The sequence below is a fragment of the Thermobia domestica genome, chromosome 4, assembly GCF_964235325.1.
Source record: "Thermobia domestica chromosome 4, izTheDome1.hap1.1, whole genome shotgun sequence".
NCBI lineage: Eukaryota > Metazoa > Arthropoda > Insecta > Zygentoma > Lepismatidae > Thermobia > Thermobia domestica.
In genome coordinates, this window is record NC_137457.1 from 199,870,236 (window position 1) to 199,896,169 (window position 25,934).

The following is a 25,934-nucleotide window of genomic DNA, read 5'->3' on the forward strand; positions in this document are numbered from 1 at the left end:
GATAAGTAAGTTTGAAAAAAAAAAAGACTATTAAAATTGAGCAGTTAAAAATTTCATTCACAATGAGTATTTCAGTTTGTGTTTCTAGTTACTGTCGGCCATCTATTAATACTTTCCTCTATAACTCTCTATGAAAATTAGCAAACAAGTATAACACAAAAAAGGACAGTTGGCGAAATTCCCTTTCAGAGTGTAAGTTTCCTTCAATTAGTTTTAAACAAGAAAGGAATTCCTATTGCGCCGAATATGACCAACTGCCTAGTTGTGCGAGAATTGAGTATCTTAAGGCATTCCGTGAAATTGAAAGACAAGATTTTATTAACAAAATTAAAGTTAAAATTAATTACTATCAAGTATATTAACATTTATTATGGTACCTTTTCGTGAAAAATTCTGGTTTGATTCCTGGTAGTTTCGATTCCATGTTAAGAGCCAAAAATTCCTACCGGAGACTTGTAACAGTAGAGAGTGAATTTTTAACTTAGAAAACTTGAGGAAGGGTTCTGAAGAATGAGATGGAAAAAAATGTGAGAAACATAAAGGCCACGGTGATTGGAACGAAGCGGTCAGTGTCAAATATAGAAGGAGAGAAAATACAATAGATGACTAGTTTCCGATACTTGAGTAGTATTATTAGTGATGGTATGAAATGTGAACGTGAAATAAAAGCAAGGCTAGGAATGACAAAAAAGGTTTTAGGAGGAAGAAAATACTATTTTGTGGAAATTGAATAAAAAGTTGAGAAAAAGTCTAATAAAATCCTTTGTGTGGAATATTGTACTCTACAGGTCAAAAAAATGGACATTATGCAAAAATGATTAAAAACCACTGGGAGCTTTCGAAATGTAAGTGTAGAGAAGAATGTAGAGAATCAGCTGGATCGAGCGAAAAACGAATAAGAGCGTCTTAGAAGTAGTGGGGGAGAAAAGAATAATTTTAGATATTATTTGGAAGAGGAAAAGAATCTGGTTGGAACACTGGCTAAAAAGGAACTGAATCATGGACATGCTAGAGGATATGATGGCAGGAAAGAGAGGGAGACAGCATCTTCTGACGCGACAAAACGCCAATGAACCACAAAATTACTCCCCCAAAATATGTTAAATCGTCAATATGTGTGATTTGATTACATTAAGGTGAGTTTAAAACACTAAAAAAAAGTACCGAAAAGTACCCCGGAGGTGGCTCGAACCACCAAACTTATGATTACTGGGCAGGTGTTCTTCCGACGTCGCCACGCAGGCCATGAAGGGACACGTCGCTTGTAAAGGGATAAATCGTTGAGATCTTTTCAATTTGGTTAATCAGAGTGCTCCTTTAACCGTATATATGAGACGATAACTGTTTGGGATAAGATAAAGTGCGTTCGCCATGTAATTTTATAACAAAATAACTCGTGTCTATTTACTTTATTTCATAGTTCTCCCATACTCACTTTCTAATGATTGACGACAGTTGCCATCTAAATTCATACAATTATCGCACTTAAGATTTTTAACTTCATGTTGTTGAGGCAGATGTTATCCTTGACCTTCGGAGCTCACTTTAGGTACAATTCGTCAGGAAAAAATAATCTATAATAATAACCGCATGCACATGACTGGCGATAGCTCATGTTGGTCCCTTCGCGATTCTCCGCGGCGAATCGAAGGAGCGCAGACCAAAACGAAGTCCTCGCTGCTATGCGGTGGTAATTTCAACACCCCGGCGCGAGATATCTGTTTCGATTCGACGAAACCCTGCCGACAGTGGGACACTAGCGGCAATCCTTTGACTCATTTCTATATTGACGATCGACGTTTACCCGCAAGTGGGCCACTAGGTGTTGGCGACGTTTACGACATGGGATAGGTCCATGTCTCAGATAGCCTCGCTACTGAAAGGGACGTTAAACTCAAAATCAACTCAACTCAACAAAAAATACAGTGCTTCGCTTCATATATCCATATATGCTTACCATGCTCTTTATAATAATTGCTGAAGCTTGTCTATTACATGGAGCACTTAGAGCACAGGGCAATCAACCCATAAACTTGTGAGAAAAATAGACATAAAATTTGTAATATAAGCTTCTGAATGTTGGTCTACGTACCTCGATTTGGGACTTTCAAATTTCATCCGTTTCTCCACTGAAAATTATAGATATTTCAACAAGGAAATAATTAGACCATGATAATTTAATTGAAATTCATCGTAATTTTGCCCATGACAAACACTTTACCATTTTATATCGTAAAGATCAGATCCATCATTATTGTAACAGAGCGGTGCTTGAACGATTGACTGTAGTAATTCAAACTCCTATTAGTTAGAATTTGACAACCTGGTTTCGTTACTCTCTTAACAAAATTATAAACTCTTTAGTTGGTAGAAAAGAGGACGTGGATCATGTGTCAGAGTTGATGACGATGAGTTTTGGTGGGTCAGTTGTTGATAATGTGTGGTGGGTCGGTATGGGTTATGGTGGGTAGTGGACCGAGGTGTTTGGTGGATCATGGGTCAAAGTGGATCGCGGTGGGTGGTGGGTCAAGTTTTCGTTGACCCACGCCATCTCTAATCAAATCTGTAAAACCAGACCAAACAAAGAGCAATGTTCCTGCACAAAACGCTCAACATCTTAGCTATTCATGACAAACTACTGCATGATCCGAATAACTCTATTACGTCCACAAACCATCATTTGTCGTATTTTACCGAAATACGTCACGACTTTTCTGACAACCTGATACTTTAAATGTTGTTAATACGCAAAGTTCATTGATCTCATCACTTATTCATTTATTCTCTTATTATCATCACAACCTTTAGGGTACTTCCCGTATATATAGAAAGGTGAAATGCAGTATACAGGCTTGCTGTAGCATGCAAGTAAACAAATGAAAAGCAACAGGATAATATTTCCCTCCTCCAAACCCCCTAAAGTGGAATGTGTTGATTATTCAACCAAAAGACTTGAAATCCAATCAGAAAATTCATAAAATATAAAATATGTAGCCAAGTCTCGACTTTGCAATAATAATAATAATAATAATAATAATAATAATAATAATAATAATAATAATAATAATAATAATAATAATAATAATAATAATAATAATAATAATAATAAAAATATTAAAGAAGTAACAGAATTACAAAATCAATTACGTAAATAATACCTTCCAATTAAGAAAAATGATTGCCACAACACAGGGCCGTAACTTGTGGTGGCAGGGGGCCACTGCCTCCCAGGGACCCAAACAACACGTAAGTGTACGACACATGTGCACTATCCATGCACAAGCCGTACATGTGCACATGTGCATTTGTGTGGATGATGAACACATACATAACCCGTGCATAAGCCGTACACGTGAATTTGCGTGGATGAAGCACACATACATAACCTGTGTTTGTGCACATGTGCATTTACGTGGGATATGCACACGTACATAACCAGTGACTAAGTCGTGCATGTGCACATGTGCATTTGCATGGATAAAGTACACATTTACATAAACCGTGCTTAAGCCGTTACATACACATGTGCATTTGCGTGGATGTAGCGCACGTACAGAACCCGTACTTAAGCCGTTATGTGCACATACGCATTTGCATGGATGAAGCACATATTTATATAACTCGTGCTTAAACCGTTATGTACACATGTGCTTTTGCGTGGATGCAGCGCATGTACATAACCAATGCTTGAGCCGTGCATGTGCACATGTACATTTGCATAGATGAAGCACATTTAAATTACCGGTGCTTAAGCCGTTGCGTGCACATTGGTATTTGCACGGCTACTGCACGTGTGGATAAGACGTCCATAATACCGTGCAAGTGTATACTTTTACTTTCATTCTTTTACTCTCATTCTCATCAACAGAAAGTAACCTCCATTTTCGGTAGGTGTCGTTTTTCCTTCAGGCGGTGTTATAGACACTTTTCGACGAATAACAGCTGAATAATTGTAAGAACTCCATAACGTCGGCTGAGCTAGGATACAAGATCAACAGGTGGCAGCATTGTACTGATGTAACTACAGTCAGACAGTTCATGGGTTTACAAAATTATTTTCGTGACCTATTACAGCAGAATATGTTGCGTTATTTGTTACTTGGCAAACATGTCAAAGATACTACCTAAAGCTTTGCTCGTTGAAAATAATAAACTCCAAAACTAAAATTCTCACTGACAATTATGAGTTACTTGTTATATACTCTGAAGGTGATGTCGTTGCAGTTATAGATGGTGTTACTGCGTAAGACACCAAATATATAAACTCATTTTTTTTCGATGCATCTCGAATATGCTTTTACATCACCTCTGTATTACGAGGAAATCGCCTGTGCACTTTATGTAAGTCGTCTGGGTACTGCTTCAAATCAACTCCATCGTACATATAAATCATCTGGGTACTATGTGTTAATCACCTGTGTGTTGCGTGTAAATCATCTCTGACTACACGTAAATCACCTGGGTACTGCGTGTAAATCCCCTGTGTGTTACGTGTAAATCATCTCTGTCCTACATGTAAATCACCTGTGTGCTACGTGTAAATCACCGCTTTCCTACCTGTAAATCACCTGTGAACTACATGTAAATCGAGTACATGTTACTTGTAAATTACCTGCGCGGTAGGTGTAAATCACTTGTGCAGGACGTGTACGTGTACATTGCACATGTTCTGTGCACGTGAAGATGTTGAATAGGACCTGGCATGTATATGTGCATCACATTTACAGGCGTGCATTTATACAGATGATGAACATGTTGCATCCGTGCAATTGTACATGTACTATACGGATACTGTACGTGCATTGTGCTGTCTGGGGAAGCTCCCCGCCGTTCGAGGGGTTCCCATTTTAAGACAAAATTGTCTTACTTCATATACGATACGAAAATGAAATTATAAGTGAATCATCAAACAGGTTCACTACATTACATAAACAGAACAGCACACTAAAGTTAAATAACACAATAATGAGTCGTGGGCACATTTCAGTAAAAAAAATAGTCTACTATTAGGGGCACAAAAATAATACATATTTGTATATTAATGTCAGATTTGTCAATATTGTCCCCTTAATTAATTTGTCGTGTATGGATCTGGCCCAGAGGCGTAACTAATGACCTCGCAGACCTTGGTGTGTGGGAGGTTCCAAGAATTTCAGAAATTATCTGATCTCATTGGCCGATACAGGACATTAGGAGTCATGACTTATATATAGCGGAAATTAAGGTCAACTGCTGTTGACCCTCGCGGCCGAGCGTTCTAGGGCAACGTTCTGGTAATGAAAATATTTTTTTGGCGTGGGTTCAAACCTTGCCAAAGGATTTTTTAAATTTTCATAACACTTTTTCATTAAAATAAGCTTGCAGTTTTACTATACGAATCCATAGTAAAGGAAGTAATAATAATAATAATAATAATAATAATAATAATAATAATAATAATAATAATAATAATAATAATAGCAGTCGTCGTCGTCGTAGTAGTAGTAATAGTAGTAGTAATAGGAACGGATTAGAAGCCCCGCAGGGGTTGATTAGGTTCTGTTCTCTTGCTCAATTTTTTCTGTACATTTTACATGACCAACTTCAAAGAGCTGGCTAGGGTAGCGCGCGAAACTGAAAATTTTGGGATCGGCGTAAATGCTGCCGTCTCTTCTATGGAAATTGGAAGTTACGATGAGGAAGAACAGTAGTAATGTAAATCGGGAGCAGTTGAAAACGATGAGGTAGGCTCAACTTGAAGAAAGTTTCGTGATATTTTCTTCATTGACAAGGGTCTATATAACTTGCTTTTGAGTTAAAGAAGGAAATCTCGAGTAAGTCATTGTGACACTCATAAAGAACGTCTTCTCATACGAGCATTAGTAGTTTGTATAGTCTTACATGCAACGATTTTAATTAGCTAAAAATTTTAGATAAAAGGTTAAGTGACGCGGTAGGCAATTGGTTAGCGTATTGAACTTTTGTTCGGCGGGCCCGGGTTCGAATTCCGGCTAGGTTGAAACTTTTTCAAATATTTCAATTTCAATACATACTCAGTGTGACAAGAATGATCTCTCCTCCAGAAAGAAAAAGATGTTGGAATGAGGAGACTTGGAGAAGGTCTCTCAATGAAGGCAATCATTTACAATAATTTATTTCCAGCAGTTGTTCTAGATTTGATATTTTCAGCTACTTTCAAGCATTTTCTGATTCATGTGTGGTCAGTATTTTTATTTCTCTAAACATACAATATATAAAGAAATAATACATTATATACACAGCAATATTAAGATAAATATATGGTGTTCTTTGGAAAACACGATCCGAACCATAGAGATTCATCTTAGAATGAGGAACTGTTTCGTTAGTCACATACTTTACAATTTTACCTGGATAAACACTTAGATCAGGGCTACCAACTGCTGTCAGTGCCGAGAAAAGTTGCATGTAAGTTGGTTTGCATCTGTTTAGGCGTTCTCACAACTGCAAATTACCTGGACCCCAAATAATGAAATTAGAGCAATTAGGAGGGGGAGATACTTTTGTGGTTGAGTACACGTGAAGACCAAGAGGTTAGAGTAAGACCGTGGAGTCTTGAAGCTCCTAGTTGCGGCAAGCGACCTGCCAATAATGGCAGAACACCTATGATGATAATGATGATGATACTGTTAGCATGAAACTATTTTTACAAGATGTTAACTTATGCTTAAATGGATTCATAATATTAACAAACGATAATGTAATTAATTTGCTAACTAATATTATTGTTTTATTCTTAGAAACTTTTATAAGCACGTAGGAATTTAACGGAACTTCAAGTACAATTTGTAGAAAATAATTCGAGTAGAGTTCCGATACATTACGGATCCACATAATCTCCCCTCACAAATTGTTCGAAACTCCAAACGTTCTGGTTTCCCTCCAATGCATATCATCAGGGGATTCATTGAGAAAAGAGCAGGGGTAATTTTCCCCTCTATGAGTTTGCGAAATACATGTTTATAATCAATTGTATGCTAATACGCAGTACTTATATTTTAATGGGGAATCTTACCTCCTGCACAAACCAAAATCTGATAAATGCAAGATTTTTAAATTGTCGCACAAATAATATTCAGCAGCGCCATTTCAGACATCGATATTTAACCAGAATCGAAATCGGACTTCGATCGGAACAATCTACCCTTTACCATTCACTTTTGGTGAGTCATGACCTATCATTTAAAAATGATTTTGATATTTGAGGAAGATGTACGTGCATAACTAAAAATATACTGTAAATTTTCGTAAGGTATCCCAGTTTATTAGTCAGAAATATGGGAGCCCTAAGTAAAGAAGTTAGTTATGTCATTTTCTGGTAGACATGTTAAATATACATGCAGTGGACAGAAATATGAAATCAGCCGAACACAAACACACTGCCTTACCAAATACGATGCACATCAACCATAGCCTTGCAAAACAACTTGCAGTATCCTCCGAATGGGTACTTACAGATAATTTATTGTTTTCAAGGGATATTGTACTGTTCTTTTAGCAATTTTTGACACCGATTGCCAAGCACTAACGTACACTCCCTGTTGCATGTTTTCGTCCTTCAACTTAAGCCTTATAAGCAAAAGACGAAAAGAAAAAGAAAGAATAGAAAGAAGTAAAAGTAAATTAGAATAAACATATTTTGGTAATATAACTACATAAATCCTAATGTAGGAATTAGGCTAGCTGCATATTGACCAAAGGACAGGACAGTTGAGCCGAGGCAGAAGAGGACGTGGAGAAAGAGGCCTGAATGCATTAAGTGTGCGTCTGAATCACGCTGGAGAGGCTTTGCTTTAGTACGTGCTTGAGTGAGTACGCATACGAGGTTTCGTTGCATTGCTTACAGTAATAAATCTTGATTCAGGTGTTCTAATCTTCTATCAATATACGGCCGGACTTAGGATTGCGCACGAAATGGGGCAAAACAGAATTTCGTGACGAGACAGAGAGCTCTTCCAATATGAACAGGGGTATTTTCCGAGACTAGACAGCCCCAACTCTTGTCTCGTAGGTAACTGCAACCGAAATTTTGTCGTAAAAATTATAAATCCTTACTATCTTTGGACCTTACCTTTGTGACGGTTTAAAAATATCGAAGAAAGGTGTGTCCCATTATAATATAATTAAAATTAGGAAATATTTTTAGCATTTCTCGGTGTAATTATTTATTATTTAGAAAATAGTTGTTATTGCCGATTTTGCCCTATGCTCAAATAATACATCTTCAAATCAATTCTGACGTCATTAGCTTATTCTGCGGGCTACAGAAGGAGGAAACTCATCTGAAAATCATTGGTTACTATACTAGTTGAATTTTGTACTTTTTAGAAAAATTCACAAACATATGTTGGTTACTCAATTAAGATAATATTTTGTACCTTTTAAACCTTCACATTAAAATGTCGGTTTCTGTATTAGGTAGTATTTAGTACTGTTTTAGAAAATTTTACAGAAAATTATTGGTTACCCTTCTTGGTAAAATTAATAAGTATTTGATATATGTTTTTCTAGAAAATTTCGGAGAGAAACATTGGTCACTCTACTAAGTAGTACCGTATTTCGTACTTTTTAGGAAAAAAATCTCAAAAAAGAAAAGAAAGGAAACCATTATTCTACCAGGTATAATTTTACACTTTTTAGAAATGTTCACAAAAAAGCATTGGTTACTCTACTTGGTAAAATTTGGTATATTTTAGAAAATTTTAGAAATATTTGTTACTCTACTCAGTAATCTTTAATACTTTTTAGAAAATCTTAGAAGCATTGGTCATTCTACTGAATAGTATTTTCTTCTGTATAGAAGATTTCTCAGAGAAACATTGATTACCCAACTAGGTAGTATTTTATACATTGTAGAAAATTTCAGAGAGAAACATTGGTTACTCAACTAGGTATTACTTTGTATCTTTTAGAAAATGTCTCAGAAACTACTATGAGAATGTCATTGTTACTCTACTATGTATTATTCTGTATTTTTCAGATCTTACAGAGAAATTACAAGTAGCACGTTGTTCGTTTAGAAGTATGTTTGCCATCGTTAGGGGGAAGAGAGACAATAACCAATACAGTCCACTATTTAAAAGTGAATTTTTACATATACAGTGACAAAGCAAGAAAATAACTAAAAAATATCCTAAAAAATACTCGCATAAGAAAAAAGTTGTACAAACAGAATCTGAGGTAAGGAAAACACTTAAATGTTTGATACGAACAGAGTTTGTAAAATTTTCGTGACCAAGTTCGTGAAGATGATTTGGAATTCGATCGATATGTCTACAGACGCTATGGGTAGATAGCTAATCAATGCCATCGTGGAACTATGCTCGTCATTTCTTCTGACATCAGAACAACTCAAAAGGACTAATGGTTCATCAATAGCTTAGTTTTTCACAATTTCCTTTGTTTTACTCTGGCCAGAAGAAACATAACACAGTGATGTCCTCTTGTTCATTACTGATGCAGCTTAGTATATGAAGAAGGCTGCGAGGATGCTGTAAGTGCTATTCGCCAATACGGTTCATCTGACATGTCAAGCTCATGGAATACATAGAATTGCTTGAGAGATAAGATTGTTTAACCTTAAAGTAGACAAGCTAATTTTAAAAACTAAAAAAGTATTTCTTAAGTCTCTTTTCCAATGAGGGACTTTTAAGAAAGTTGGACCCTTCATTCAGTTTCCCCTTAGATAGTTGTTCTGGATTTTCACCCATTGTGTTCTACACAAACAACCATGAAGTGATCCGAGCTGTGATGGAACATTTATAAGAGGATGATGCTTCCGTATTTTAGGTAAACAAACTTTCGTACTCTTTCAGCTGTGATTTATCATTCATTTCAGTGTATTATACTAACTTGGCAAACAAATTACGAAACTAGAGGCAAGAGGTGAATCTCTTGGCACATCCTTACAGATCTTTCAGGAAAGAGTTTACTGGCTAACGAAAGGGCCTGAGGAAAGGGACTGAATGTTTCGGAGAAGTACAAACGTGTTTTACTACTAACAAAGACTTCGAAACAACGTTACAAATTTGTGATTTTCTTAATGGTTGAAAGTGTCATCCTGAAATGAATCCCACTACAATAGTTTCATTTACGTACACCCCAGTTACTTTAGTTGAAGAAAGAAAGATAATTTTCTACCGTAAAAACCTCCATTTCTGAGAGGAAATTGTGTATCACTGTCGATAACGTAAAGAAACATCTTGTAGTTGTGTGGCTACGCATAAGAAATGAAAATCTATAATGCGTTGCATAATCTCTGAATTTAAGAATTTAACAGTTTCAATGTACTTTTTCTTCTAAAAAAAAAATATAGCTCTATTTTGCCTAAAATAAAAGCTGTACTGCATTATAAAATGTCCTTATAAAAGAAAGTAACAGTTTTATTATTTCATTTTTTTGTGAAAAAATAAAAACTGTATTTTGATTTTTTTTTTTTTTTTTTTTGGCATTTTACTGCCTATTTGCTACATTTTAAATGCTACTTTCGTGCCTATATCACACATAATAAATGCCTAAACTTCTGGGCTATGTTCATAACACATCTACAGTAAAATAAAATATTTTTTAAAGGAACATACTTTCTTAAATAGATAACGAACAAAATAATGCAATTCGCACTACGTAAAAGTGAAAAACTCTGTCATCAGGGAAATCTTTATATTATAATTTTGTCTGCAATCCTTTCGACAATGAGATCTGGGAAACCACAAGTACTAGAAACTTGCTATTTTCACTCGTCGATTCCAAATTTTGTGTAGATTATCCAATTCTAATTGAATATTTAAAAAACGTGACCGTTATTTTCTTATTACATTTTTTAAGGGTTACACTAGAAGTGTTGACATTTTTTTAAAAAAAAATAAAGCATCATATACTATGAGTTATACATTCCAATACCACGTAGTTGTATACAGGGGTTGTATATCGTTCAGGCGTTTGTTTCGTGTCCAAATGATAATGAAAAACGATGGATAACCATTTCTCCAGTCTAAGATGAATCTTTATTGTTTGGAGTGTTTTGCCCAATGAACACCATATATCATGACATTATCATTAATTGCGTGTATATTGTATTTGCTTATTACATACTGTATGCAAGAAGGAAGAAAACACTGATTATACATGAATTAGAAACTCCAACCCGAAGTAGGCTTTAATCCTGCAAACGGTACGAGATATTGGAAAAATAATCGAGAAAATCTCCCCTTTGTGGTATCTCTTGCCGATTTTTATCAAGACGTCTTTCACTTGTGTCTGTTAAGGGATATGTACAGATGTTGTGAGGAATAACAAGGAGATTCATGCTCATATCTGAATGATTCGCTGTGTAGAGAGCGCAGATTCAGCTAGTTATATTTAAATATTTATTTATCCATGGCTGAAAAGAAAAGCATGGGGAGCACTCTCATATACAATTGCTCGATCTACAAGAAATTTTAAGAAATTATTAATTGAAATCACTCCCCATACTTTACGTTAGTTATGCCTTAAATATTACTTCTTTTTAAGTTCTATTTTAAATGATAAGTTCTGTTTTCCTTTGAGAGGAAAACACGTTTTAAAGATATATTATTTTTTTTTATATACATATGACGAAGACCTGATTTAACATGATAAAAATCTGTCAAGAGAAATATTTATTCATTTAGTGCATTTTAACGTGATTTGTAAAATCTTCTCGTTTTGAATTTTATATCATAGACCCTATAAATCATTGTCGGTCACTGGTGATGCAGGGTAATCATACAACTTTTCTCCATCAAGGAAACGAATACACGCACAACTTCCTCATATTGAACACATTCCATTAACTGGGAAACAAGCCGCAATATCTAGACATTGCCGAGTCAGAGGAATAATATCGTCGTACTGCACGATTGAAAAATATTAAATAAACAAGTAAGCTACGGGAGACTTCCAAACTATGTGAATTCAATAATCAATCTTGAAGTAGTATATCTATAACTACTGGTTGCAATACATTAATAAGATCAGAGATAGAACCTGCTTCACGGACGCTGAGTTCATATAAAAATCCATCACTCGCTGTCCCTTACAGTTTTTGGTCTATGGTGATAAAGATTGAAACAAGAAATCGTTCGTTTCAGCCACTTCCGCATTGGATAGATGGTTAAAAGAGAAGAGAGAATCCATTCTTAGGAATCAAGGGGGGGCTCAGTGGCTCAGTGGTAGAGCGTTCACCTCCGGTGCTTGGGGTCCCTGGTTCGATCCCAGCTCGCGCCGTGTGGACTTTGTGGTGGACAAACGCCGTGCTCGTGGGTTTTCTCGGGGTTCTCCCGTTTCCTCCCACTTTCTTCATTCCACCATTTCATTCATTTCTCATCATCACCGTCTCCTTTAGCCTAACCGGCATAACCGTGGGACGTAAAACTAAAGATTTCATTTTATTTCATTTTTTCATTCTTAGGAATCAGAATAAAAAAAACTGCATCTCAGTATCTCTTACTGCTGTTGTTCTACGGAAATTAGTATGGAAACTATAAGTAGTAGAAAATTACTACCACTTCTGGTTTTCGTAAAGTTTTGTGGGCTGTGATGATACATACCTTTGAACCCTTGAATTAATTGTAGAAAACATCTTACCGCTATCTTTTACTATTTTTGTTCTATGTCGATAAGTATTTAAAGAAGAAATGTTAATTTACAACTTTTCTGGTTTGAATAGAGGGTAAGTGAGGAGAAGGAATCTACTTTTGCAAAGCTGAATCGATTACAAAAAACTGCATCTCGATATCTCATGATTTTTTTCTAGGGAAATTAGTATTGAAGCTGGAAGTAGTAAATTTCAATCACTTCGTTTTAGTTAGAGTATTGCCGGCTGTGATAGTATGTTTCCTTGACACCCTGAATCGATTGTAGAAAACCCACTTGTCGTTTTCTGTTCGTACTTTTCTTTTATGATAATATATGTTAAAATCAAAAATCGTTAATTTGAACAACTTCTGGTTTGAAAACGTTACCAGAGGAAAGAGAACCTATTTTTGGGATGCTTAATCAATTGCAAACGACAGCATTTCGATATATCTTACCATTTTTGCTACATATAAATCAGTATTGAAACCGAAAATAGTAGTAAATTTCAACACTTCTGGTTTTGCTAGTGTTGCAGATTGTGATGATATGCTCTCCTGAGACAGCGAAAGGATTCCAGAGCAAAGCTATCCATTACTACTCTTGTTCTATGGGGATAAGTGTTTAAAACGGAAGTGGTTAATTTGAAATACTTTTGGTTTGAATAGAGAGTTAATGAAGAAAATGGAACATATTCGTGGGATTCTGAGGTAATTCCAGAAAACCGCATCTTGATATCTCGTACCGTTTTTGCTCTATGGAAATCAGTATTGAAACCGGAAATATAGTAAATTTGAGTCACTTGTAACTTTGATAGTGTGTTCCGGATGGTAATGTATACATTGGCTTAAGACGCTGAATGGTTTACAGAAAATGGCTTTTCACTATCTGCTGCCGTTTTTGTCCTATGGCGATAAACATTGAAATCGGAAATGGCTAATATGAATTACTTCAGGCTTGAATACACAGTTAACGGAGCAGATTGAATCAATTCTTTCGTTGCTGAATCGATTGCAAGAAACAGTATTTCCATATCTCTTACCGTTATTATTCTGATATTTGTCGTCAGACAGACAAACAGAAGGATAAAGCCGTTTTATAAGACTTTTAACACGTATGCATATCATAGTTTGAAAGTCTAAAACTGCTGTTTAGGCAGAAGAAGAGAATCAGGAAATTGATACATGAAGAGAAGATTCATGAACAGAATCGAAAGAGAGAAAGAAATGACAATTGCTTTGAGTCTGTCACTAAGAAACATTGGAACATAGAGTTTTACATCTATCTAACTTAGATAGATGTAAAACTCTAATCTAAGTATGCATAACGAGTACAATTTCCCATTGATTTTGGGGATTATTTCGCGTCTTCGCAAAATTCTTCCTACAACAACGCAATACAAAAAGTCAAAAAGTCATTAAAAATGCTATGAGTATTATTGATAAATAAAAGGTAGATTTTGCTTTGTGTTGTCACAAATTATTACGAAATGGTTCTCTTGGTTATGACACATAGATTTGACAAAGTCTCACTCATCTCTTTGTTGTTGTTTCCTATATTTAATTGTAATTTCTTGAATCGAAATATGTACTTGCTGTATTTCGTAAAATCCACAGTACCAGGTTGAAATGTCAGTTAATATTCATTGTTTGAACACTAACTTACACGAGATCTGGGAACTAATTTCACGAACTCACTACCGTGTAAAACTGACGGCAGCACTATACAAGCGGTTTTGTACTTCTCCAGAAGCTTATTATTATCGTAAAAATGTCAAACTGGAATTGAAGCAATGGACAAACATGAACTTTTTGGTAAAGCTGGAAAAGAAGGACAGTGAAATAAAGGAAATATTTGAATAACGGAATGAACATGTGTACGGCGAGGATGCCATAAAGAAAACAACAATATATAAATGAGATGAACAATTTTGGGAGGGGAGAGACAAAGTGACTGATGACGAAAATGCGGGGTGGGTTGTAACGAGTCGAACAGACGAAAATATTGGCAAATTATGCGTGCAAATCAGAGACTGACTACGATTCAAAGAGACTACTTTTGCCCGAGTAATCACAGGTTGTGACTCTTGGGTCTTCGCATATGGTTCTGAAACAAAGCGATAAAGTATCCAATGGAAGATAGCTGACTCCCCACGACCGAAAAAGCTCCGGTAAATCAAAATCACAAATCGAAACGATATTGATAACATTCCTTGTTATCCGTGTGATCGTACACCATGAGTTTGTACCACGAGGACAAACAGCCAACCTTGTTTACTATTTGGGAGTTCTGCAAATTTTGCGTGATAAGGTGAGACGTAAATCACCAGAACGTTTCTTGCGGAACTCATGGCTTTTATATGAAACTAGTGGAATGAATGTGTAGAAGAACATCATCGTCAATACGCATTGTCAAGAGATAACTGGACTCCCCTTGCAGATCAACAGGATAGAGATCCAAATGTTGACTGACTCCAGTTTATCCGGGCTCCTCAAGAGAAAGACAGTCGTCATTCCAGATGATCAGGACGACCCCAACCTTGTTGGACTTATCAGACTAGTGGTCATTCCTTTATCTTAGTTAAAACCTTTCTCTATCTCTTACCTTTCCCACAACTAGTCATTTTCAAAATAGAAACATTTGAATTTCATTTAAATTCAACCATAATTTTACAGTTAAATACCGTGTTGTGCTTTAGTTTCATCCCCAAATTATTGTGTTCATTTAATGAGTATTATGAGCTACAACTGATAGCACAGCACCGATACATGGTGGTAGATGCTGTAAGATCCCAAATTTTCAAATATTTTACATGTGCTCACCGGCATATGATGGAGATACTGTGAGGCTTACCCAGTTGCAAGATCTCAAATTTCTAAATATTTTCGACAGATAACAGTTTCGATAGATTAGTCAGATACATTAGAGATTTTTCAAACATAAAAACTTGAGCTGAACATAATAATTATGCATTTTGATTAACGAGTACAGTGTAATTCATAGTTTTTGCTGAGAGAAATTCAGTAGAGTTACTTTTAGCCCACCCGCCCACTCTTGCTACGTTTGTGCATTTGCTCAGTTAGAGTAATTTTTGTTTTATTGTTTCTTAGTTGAATGATTAAGTGGGTGAGAAGAGTAGATTTTGCCAAGGTGTTATATTTTGTTTTTCTTTCTGTTAGTATATAAAAAGTGTTATTTATATTTTGGTGTTGGATATATATATATATATATATATATATATATATATATATATATATATATATATATATATATATATATATAGTAGTGTAATATATTTATTTATTAGTGTGATTAGGAATTGTGACTTAGAAAATAGTTATAATGAAGAATGCTACAGCTATATCTTCTGCGTTAGATCATTTAGTAGAACACCCCAGATTTTCTGGCAAATTGAACGAGTCAGTTCAGTTATTTTTTAATCATTTTGAGGATTTTTCTATCTTTCATAACCTTCGTGATGCACAGAAACGGCATTTGTTACCATATTGTTTAGAAAATGCTCACCCTTTCTTGTTAGCTTTACAATTGGCCGCAGAATATGATAATTTGATGTATGTTCAGATTAAGAAGAAATTAATAGAGGCTTATCAGGATAACATAGTTTCGCATGTTTTAGAGCAAGAAATGAGGAACAGGGAACAACCAGATTCTGAATCTGTATTACATTATATTTTTCATAAGTGGAAATTAATACTCGAGTACGATCCGAAGATGTCGTTGACCGAACAAATTAACTTGATAATCAATGGGTTATTACCTTCGTTCTATTCTGTAGTCGTAAAAAATCATATAAGACTGCTATTCAGTTAGCAAAGTCCTTAGGTTTAGAGGAAATAATTTATTTTCTTGTCAGCGATCGAAGTCCTTGGCAATAACAGACGAATACAATATACATCCTGTTCGTAATGCTATACAGCAAAAAGATAATACTTTAGATTTTAATACTCAGAACGTAAATGAAGTTTTAATTCAGCCTGAAGGAACAAATACTTTCATAGCTCAGTTAGACGATATGAAAGTTCAACTTCAAGATCTCGTTCAACGGACTGCGCTAGCAAAAGTTTTTCACGCACATAAAGAAAATCTGTGTGTATACAATCTTATGAGCTTTCGAGTTTGAAGTAAAGAAATCAAACCGTTCCATCTTCATCTCATTCACAGCTTCTTGCTTCTGTTAATCTAGTCAATGTAAATGAGAATGTTAAGTCGAATAATAGGAATAAAGCAGACAGTAATATGTGTAATAATATTAGAAATAGTAAGCGATATTATATGCCTATTCATTATGAAGCTAATTTGCCTCATGTTAAAGCATATATTGATAATAAGCCGCATTTATTTCAGGCAGCACTATCAGCATAACTTCTGACAATAGTTTAAGTAATAAGCATAAAATACTAAAACGTACGACTTTATTTGTGGAGTCACTGGAAATTCTCAAGAAAGTGATCAAATCGCTTTAGTGAAATTTGAATTAGGACAGTATTTCGAGTGTATAAAGATTTTCCGTATAATAGTATAATTGGCCAAGATGTTTTGAAACATTATCTTGCAATGGTTGAAAACAATAAGAATTCTTTTAGTTTTGTGAAATTTGGTATTCCTTCAAGAGTTGAATTGTCGCCATACTTATCTTTTGATAAAATTTCTAACTATATAGCGAAATTGTATAAACCTCAATTTTTAGTGGCTCGTTCTGTAGTTTTACCTCCAAATTCAAGTGTTCAGGTTACATTAAAGAAAGTAAATGATCTTCCAGGTACTCGCAATTTACTTGTTCCTAACGAGTTAATAGATACGCAGGCAGAGATTTTTGTGCGTAGATCAGTTGTAGACGAAATTCATCCGGTAATTTCTGTGATTAATCCTACTAAAAGTAAACTTTATTTGAAAAAGGATGTTGTTTTGGGTTCTGTCGAATACGTTATCAGTGATACCAACCTCAAGAAACAACATTGCGCTAACAATAATGTTCATCAAGTCAATGCAGTAGGTACAAAATCTTTTCCTGAAGGTTATGATAAATATCGTGTAAATGTTAACCCTGAATTGTTGCCACAACAACAGCAGCAATTATATGACTTAGTAGAGGAATTTTATTCTAGTTTTTCTTGGAATGAATTTGATTATCGTTGTGCTAAAGGGTATAAGCATAAAATTGAATTAGTAGACAATATTGCAGTCAATCGCTCGCATTTTGCCATCCCATATCATCTACGGGATGAGATCAAAAACAGGTAGATATTTTATTGAAAAGTAAGGTCATTGAGCCTAGTATTAGCCCATATAATTCTCCGGTAGTAGTTGTTAAAAGAAGAATGGACAGTATAGATTTGTGGAAGACGGGAGATAAATAAATAAAAAATGGTTCCTGACAGTTTTCCAGTTCCTCCTATACAGGATATTTTGACTAATTTGGCAGGAAGCAAATATTTATGTTTTCGGAACATTTTTTAATATTCCCCTCAATGAAGAATCAAAACCTATCACAGATTTTTCGATTCCGGGCGTCGGATCGTACCATTTTAATTTTTTTCCTCAGGGTGTTAAGACATCTACTAATGGTATGAATAGATTAGTGAAACTCACCTTAGAAGGTCTTCCACAAGATAAAATATTTGCCTATGGTGGTGATTATTTTTGCTCTAGTGATAGTTTTGACGAAATTGTGCAGTTAACTCGTATGTTGCTTCAAAGAATAAAAGAAATTGGTTTAAAGCTTTTCCCAGGAAAAAAACAAAATTGGGATATTTCTCATTAGATGTTTTTGGTCATTGTTAGTAAAGATGGTTTGTCTATTTCGAAACGGATAATTAACTCCATTTCCAACTATCAACGTCCCAAAGCAAAGAAACAGGTAAAAAGTGTTTTAGAATTGGCTTCTTTTGTTCGTTCATATTTACCTAATTTCAGTCAATTGGCATAAGCGTTACTTTCTTTGTTAAAAAAGACGTTCCTTTTTGCAGGAAACAACCACACGAGAAAACATTCAATAATATCAAGCAAGCCATCATTTGAGCTCCTTGTTTAGTGAGATATAAGCCAGATTATCCTCTTTATCTATATTTTGATGCCAGCAAAGTTGCCCTTTCTGGGCTAATCAAACAACCTCAAAATTCACCTGCCGACACAAATCTAGTAAATATTAGTTATTGTAGTCGTGCAACGTCTCCTAGTGATAGAAAATTACACCCATACCAGCTTGAATTACTAGCACTGTATTCTTTACGCTCATTTAGATATTTTCTTTTGGGACATCATTTTTATTTGAAAATGGATTGTCACAGTTTATTTTATTTGAAGCAAACAAAGAATTTAAGTAAAATTTCCAGGTGGTTGAGGCAAGCGTTATATTTTACTATTAAGGATGGTATTTTGTATAGAAAACAGAAAATTTCTCAAGGTACGAAATTTTTGGTTGCAGTTCTTACTTTCTTGGGTTATAAAAATTGGTTCTCTGTATGGTACATTGCTTACTTATCCCTCAGTTCAGCCCTTCTACCGTTTACACATAGATGTAGTGGGAGTTATTCCTCCAATAATATGTTGAATCATAAATATTTGGTAGTAGTAGTAGACAGTTTACCAGATACATAATTCCAGATTCCCTTCCTGATGTTACAGCAAGTACTTTGGCTTCATTTCTTTATAATGAAGTATTATTAAAGTTTGGAATTTTCTATGAAATTGTCTTAGACAAAGTCAGTGCATTCACTAGTGGACTATTTAAAGAATTATGTGCTATGATTGGTGCTAACATGCGTTTTGTAAATGTACATGGGCATTACAGTAATAGTGTTTGTGAAATTAGTATTAGGAACATAAGACAACGATTGAAATCAGCTTTATAACACAAAGATTTAGGAGAGTGGATTGACTTATTACAACCCATAATTTTTTTCGCTCAACGTCACCAAGAACTGATCTCAAATTTCACCATTTGAACGTCTTTTTGGCTTTAAACCTAAGCTACTTCATCAGGCAATTTTAAATACCCCGTATGAATACGAAGATAATGCCATTCGTTTACAGCTATTAGAAGAGATTAGGGATAAAGCGCAAGAATATCTGTATAAACGTCACAAAACAGCGACATTTTTTTTGACAAGAGACATATGAAACCTGCTTTTAAAGAAGGAGAAAATGTTTGGATATTGGATACTACAAGGAAGAAAGGTCATTCAGCGGAAAGTTCATTGGTCCAGGCATAATTGAATAGGTGGAAAATCCAAATTCGTATTTTGTTAAGTGTAAGACCGTCCGACGATCTTATAAGATAGACAGCATAGCAGTCCAGAGATTGAAGAAGTTTTATGAGAAAGAAAACCCGGAAGAAGAAGAAGAAGAAGAAGACCGCCTTGAGGGCTCTGACAAAGATATGCCTATCAACGTCTGCACGGAAGACCATACGATGAAAAGAAGACAAGACGCGAAGACCATCAAGGACCACCAACTGAAGATATTTTCAACCCAATGAGACAATGTTTAGAAGAAGAAGCTTTCATCCCTTCTCTTCATATTAAGAATGTTGTGATTCCCAAAAATCTACCAACGTAGGCAACTATAGGGAAGAATTCCACAGAAGAAAAACCGAAATTTGCTTGTAATACTGCCATCAATCAGAAGATTAGTATTTATAAAGGTAATATAGTGTTTATAAAAGCAGATGCTTTAGTAAATCCGACGAACGAAACCTTAACTCCTTTAGGTGGTGCAGATAGAGCTATTCAGGACGCACCTGAAACTGAATTTTTAGAAGAATGTTTGACCATATCATCATTGAAGCCAGGAGAACCAAAAATTGCCAATGGTTATCGTTTACCAGCTAATTATGTAATTATGGCATGTGGACCACGGAATTTAGACAAGATTTTACGAGAGACTTATAAAAATTGTTTTAAGTTGATGTTGGAGAATGATCTATTCACAATTGTACTACCTAACATTTCGACTGGAGTATTTAAATTCCCGAAGTTAGAAGCTGCCAAAATTGCCTTGGCTACAACAAGAATATTTTAGAGGAACATCTTGATGGTGTGGGCCATGTCGTATTTTGTGTTTATAATGGAGAAAAATGGAACATTTATCAGCGATTATTCCCAATATATTTTCAGATTAATGAAGAACCTGTCAGTCCGTCTGTCCGCACGTAACATCTAAGTGAATTACTTTTCTTGAAGATTGAATTGTGGATAGGAACACCTTGTAGCTGGATAATGAACTTTCTTTTAGCAGAGGCCACGCTTAGAAGTTAGTTTATCTTGGTTTTGAATTGTGCATCCACATCTACCGGTAGAACACTTTGAAACGTAGAACACCTTGAAACTTGAACTATTTCAAAGAGTTGAAAAAGAAATTTCGAATTACTAGGTTATTTACGATCAGCTAGCCTCGTTAACAAATTTGGAACACGTTGGTATCTTCAAGAATTGTACCATTTCATTTGATTGGACAACGCATGACTACAGATGTTTCTTATTTTTATTCTTTTGAAAGGTATGTGAGGACTGAAGAAAATTGACGACCCGCATATGAATAGATGTTTCGATGAACACATTAAGAAGATGTAAGAAGATTGAAGTCAAAATTACAAGAACCACTCTCCATCCCTTTAGATATCCAGGATCCGATGCCATGATTGATGTCCAGGATTCGATGCCCGAAGATGACAAGACTTAAGAAAGACGATGATGATAAGAAGAATTTATATGTTAGTTAGGGTTGTAGGTTATATGTGGTGAATAGTCCTATCGTGCTGATTTCATATAGTTTGATTACAGCCAGTATATGGGGCTACAACCATATTTTGAAATTCTTTTCCAGTCAACGGACGCTTTAAGCCTAAATAACTTAAAGCTCATTTTTCTCAAACTGAAATCAGTACTCTTCTTGTGCCGTCTAACTTTGCTATCTTTGTTTAGCTAGATAGTATTACAACATTTTTTTCTTCTCGCGTATTAGTCACGTTTGATATTGAAGTTTTATTTTCTGCATTAGAGGAACATATATATTATAATTTGTAGGCCTGTCCAAGTTTATATTATTTGCATTGGTAATAGTTAAATTATTATCCCTACCTTTTCATTTCCCATACCTGAGCACTAACGGAACTCCACACTAACATTTTAAAATACATGTCACTCACAGTGATATTCTGCAAGTACTACTGTTTATTTTCTTTTTCTTATTTTCCATCTTCCCAGAGGCGTCTGTAGTGCACTACATGAACTGTCTTGGAAATACATACTAAGCAGTTTGCGATGGATGCTTGATTCAATACAAACAATATGTTATATAAAGAACTCTGTATCTTCCACATACACTTCTTTTGGAATTTCTTCAATATTTTCTTATACTACGGAAAATTGAAATTTTCGTGTATTTCCAGTTTCGAGGAAAGAGTGTGAAGTATCAGAGTAATCATAGTGACATAATTGTGAGATAACTGTGTAAACTTTTAAATTACTTCGTCAAAATCAATTATTTATTAAATTGCGCACATGTTCTACTGAATCATGAACCCTCTTTAAAATCCAAAGGAATAAAAACTTTTTATTAACATTGTACATTTCAAGACAGCTTCTGTAAACACATATTTGTTAATAGACACGACTAGTTTTCTTATTGCCTTTCCTCATACCTTTACGCACGGCCAGATACTTCCCCATTCATTGTATATTAGCTCACAAAATTTTGTATATTAGCTCAAGGGATGACAATGACGATGATCGTATGGGTTCTGACCCGTTATTGAACGTACACGAGCCTGGCCACAAAACTTTTTCTAAATTGCAACTATTTTGTTTATGTGCTAGGATATTGATAAAACGACATTTAACAGAAAATATTTTCAAATATTAAGTCAAGAGATGATAATGATTGCATGATTTATGACCCGCTAGTGAACGACCACAACCCTGTGCACAAATGTTTTTGTAAATTGGAACCATTTAGTTTATGTGTTGTAGTATTGACACCACTGCGATTAACAGAACAAAATTTTGTATATTGAATAAAGGAATGATAGTGATGATGATCGCATGAGCACTGACCCGCTAGTGAACGTGCAAAAGCCTGGTCACAAAGGTTCTTTTTTAAATTGCACCCATTTTGTTAATGTGCAGTGGTATTGATACCACTGCATTTAACAGACCATAATTTTTTATATTAAATAAAGGTATGATAGTGATGACGATCACATGAGTTCTGTCCCGCTAGTGAACGTGCACGACCTTGGTCACAAAAGTTTTTTTTTTAAATAGGAATCATTTCGCTTATGTGCTGTGGTATTGATACCAAGACATTTAACAGAACAAAATTTTGTATATTAAATAAAGAGATTATAGTGATGATGATTGCATGAGTTGTGTCCCGCTAGTGATCGTGTAAGAGCCTGGCCACAAACGTTTTTTGTAAATTGTAACGATTTGGTTCATATGCTGTGGTATTCATACCACGACATTTGACAGAACGACATTTTGTACGTATGGTCAACTTATGATGTTGATGACGATCGCATGAGCTTTGACCCGCTAGTGAACATGCACGACCCTAGCCACAAAAGTTTTTGTAAATTGGATCTTTTCGTTTTTGCGCTGTAGTAACGATACGACATTTAACAAAAGAAAATTTTGTACATTAAATAAATAGATGATAATGATATGATCGCATGAGTTCTTAGCCGCTAGCGAACGTCCACTAGCCTGGCCACAAAAGTTTAAATTGAAACCATTTCGTTTTGTGCTTTGGTATTTATACCACATTTAATAGAACAAAATTTTGTATATTAAGTCAAGTAATGACAATAACGGTAATCGCATGAGCTCTGACTCACTAGTGAACGTCTTCATGTCTAGCGACAAATTTTCTGTAAATTGGAACAAGTATTTTATGTACGGTGGTACTCATACCACGTTGTTTAACAGAGCAATATTATGGATATTAAATAAAGGGGTGATTGTGATGATGATCGCATGAGTTGCGACCCGCTAATGAACGTACACGAGCCTGGACACAAAAGTTTTTTTTCTTTAATTGAAACTATTTCGTTTATGTGTTGTGGCATTGATATCACATTTAAGAGGCCAAATTTTGTATGTTATGTCAAAGGGTGATAATAATGATGATCGCATGAATTTTGACCCGCTGGTGAACATGCACGACTCTGGCCACAAAAGTATTTGTAAATTGGAACCTTTTCGTTTGTGTGCTGTGGTATTGATACTATGACATTTAATAACAAAATTGTGTATGTTAATTAAGGGATAATAATGATGATGATAGTCTGAGTTTGACCCTCTAGTGAACGTGCACAAACCTGGCCACAAATGTTATTTTTTTAATTGAACCATTTTGTTTATGTGCCGTGGTATTAATGCTACTGTATTTAACAGAAGATAATTCTGTATATGAAATAAGGGAATAATAGAGATGATGATCGCATGAGTACAGACCCGCTAGTGAATTTGCATAACCCTGGCAACAAATGTTTTTTTTTTTAAATAGGAACCATTTCCTATATGTGCTGTGGTATTGGTACCACGACATTTAACAGAACAAAATTTTGTATATTAAGTCAAGGGATGATAGTGATTGTGATCGCATGAGGTCTGACCTGTTAGTTATCGTGCACGAGCCTGGCCACAAAAGTGTCAGTAAATTGGAATCATTTTGTTTAGGTGCTGTAATATTAATACCACGACATTTAATAGAACATTTTTTTTTTATGTTAAGTAAAGGGATGATAATGATCGCATGAGTTCTGACCCACTAGTGAACGTGCACGAGCCTGGAGACAAAAGGTTTTTAGAAATAGGAATCGTTTCCTTTTTGTGCTGTGGTACTGATACCACGACATTTAACAGAACAAAGTTTGTATATTAAGTAAAGGGATGATAAAGATGATGATCGCATGGGTTCTTACATGCTAGTGAACGTGCATGACCGTGGCCACAAATTTTTTTGGTTTTTCCAACATATATTTAATGTCGTGTTATTTATACGACCATATTTAATATCACCAAACTGCGTAGTGTTATTAAAGTGATGATAAGGATGATGATGTGAGTTCTGACCCGCTTGTGGGCTTGAAGTAGGCTGACCACTTTTTTTTTCTATATAATATTATAGCTTTGTAGTACTTGCAACTCTGGCAGTTGTGTGGCTGACCTTGAACCTTTTGAGTTTGTAGCTTTCTTTTAATCTTAAGTGGGTGTGGTTTAGTGATTAATAGTGATTATTTTTTTTTTTGGCCAGGACGTTCAACCTGTTATATACACTTTATGTTCAAGTCGTGATTACTTAAAAGTTCTAATTGTTTACATTTAACACGTTTACTTATTTACTGTTTGCGCGGCCACAGACCGTCCCAAATTTCATACCATATTTATGCAATTACTCAGACTTCATTATACAGATATGTAGCGACATCTATTATTTTGACTGTTTATTATTACAATTAGCGCACGTTTGCTCTTTACTATTATTATTGCACGTTTTATCTGACTGTGTATGAACTCAACTGAACAGTGGCCATTTCGTATACCATGCCGTACATGAAAAAGCTTTTCATACAAAATTTACTTGTTTCTCCATGACCTTGTCAATGATATATCATATACCATTCAATTATCTTGCCATTTAAAATAATTGCTACAGAGCTGTGATAGGGAGCCTTGTGGAATAAGTAAAACTTTCCATTCGATTTTATTATTTTCCCCTCTCACAATTTATCTAAATAATTTGCTATTTTCAACCATTAACTGTTTTATCTCAAAATTAATATCGAAAAATCGAAACTTATGAGAATATCCTGTAAAAATGCCAAGGGCTCCGATTTCCCTGTAACTTTGGGGGGCCCATTAAAAAAAATACGTGTAACAATACATATAACAATAAAAAATTCATATAAAAACATATATTCATAAAAATACATGGGACCCATATGAACTTTGGGGGGGAGGCAGGCCTCCTGGGCCTCCCAGGATCGGCGACCTTAGGAAATGCGCCCTTATAGATCAGGGTAGAACAATGAGAAATTGAAGATGTTGAAAATTCCAAGTATTCGGGAAGTATTTTGACGAAGACTGTTACTGCACCAAAGAAATAAGGTCAAGAACTGCCATAACTAAAGAAGTATTCAACAAGAAAAGATCACTCTTAACTAGCAGGCTCAATATTGGACTTAAGAAGAAGTTTGTCAAGTGCTATATATGGAGTATTGGACTGTATGGTTCAGAGACTTGAACAGTACTGAAGTTAGAGAAGAAATATTTAGAGAGCTTCTTAATGTGATGTTGGAG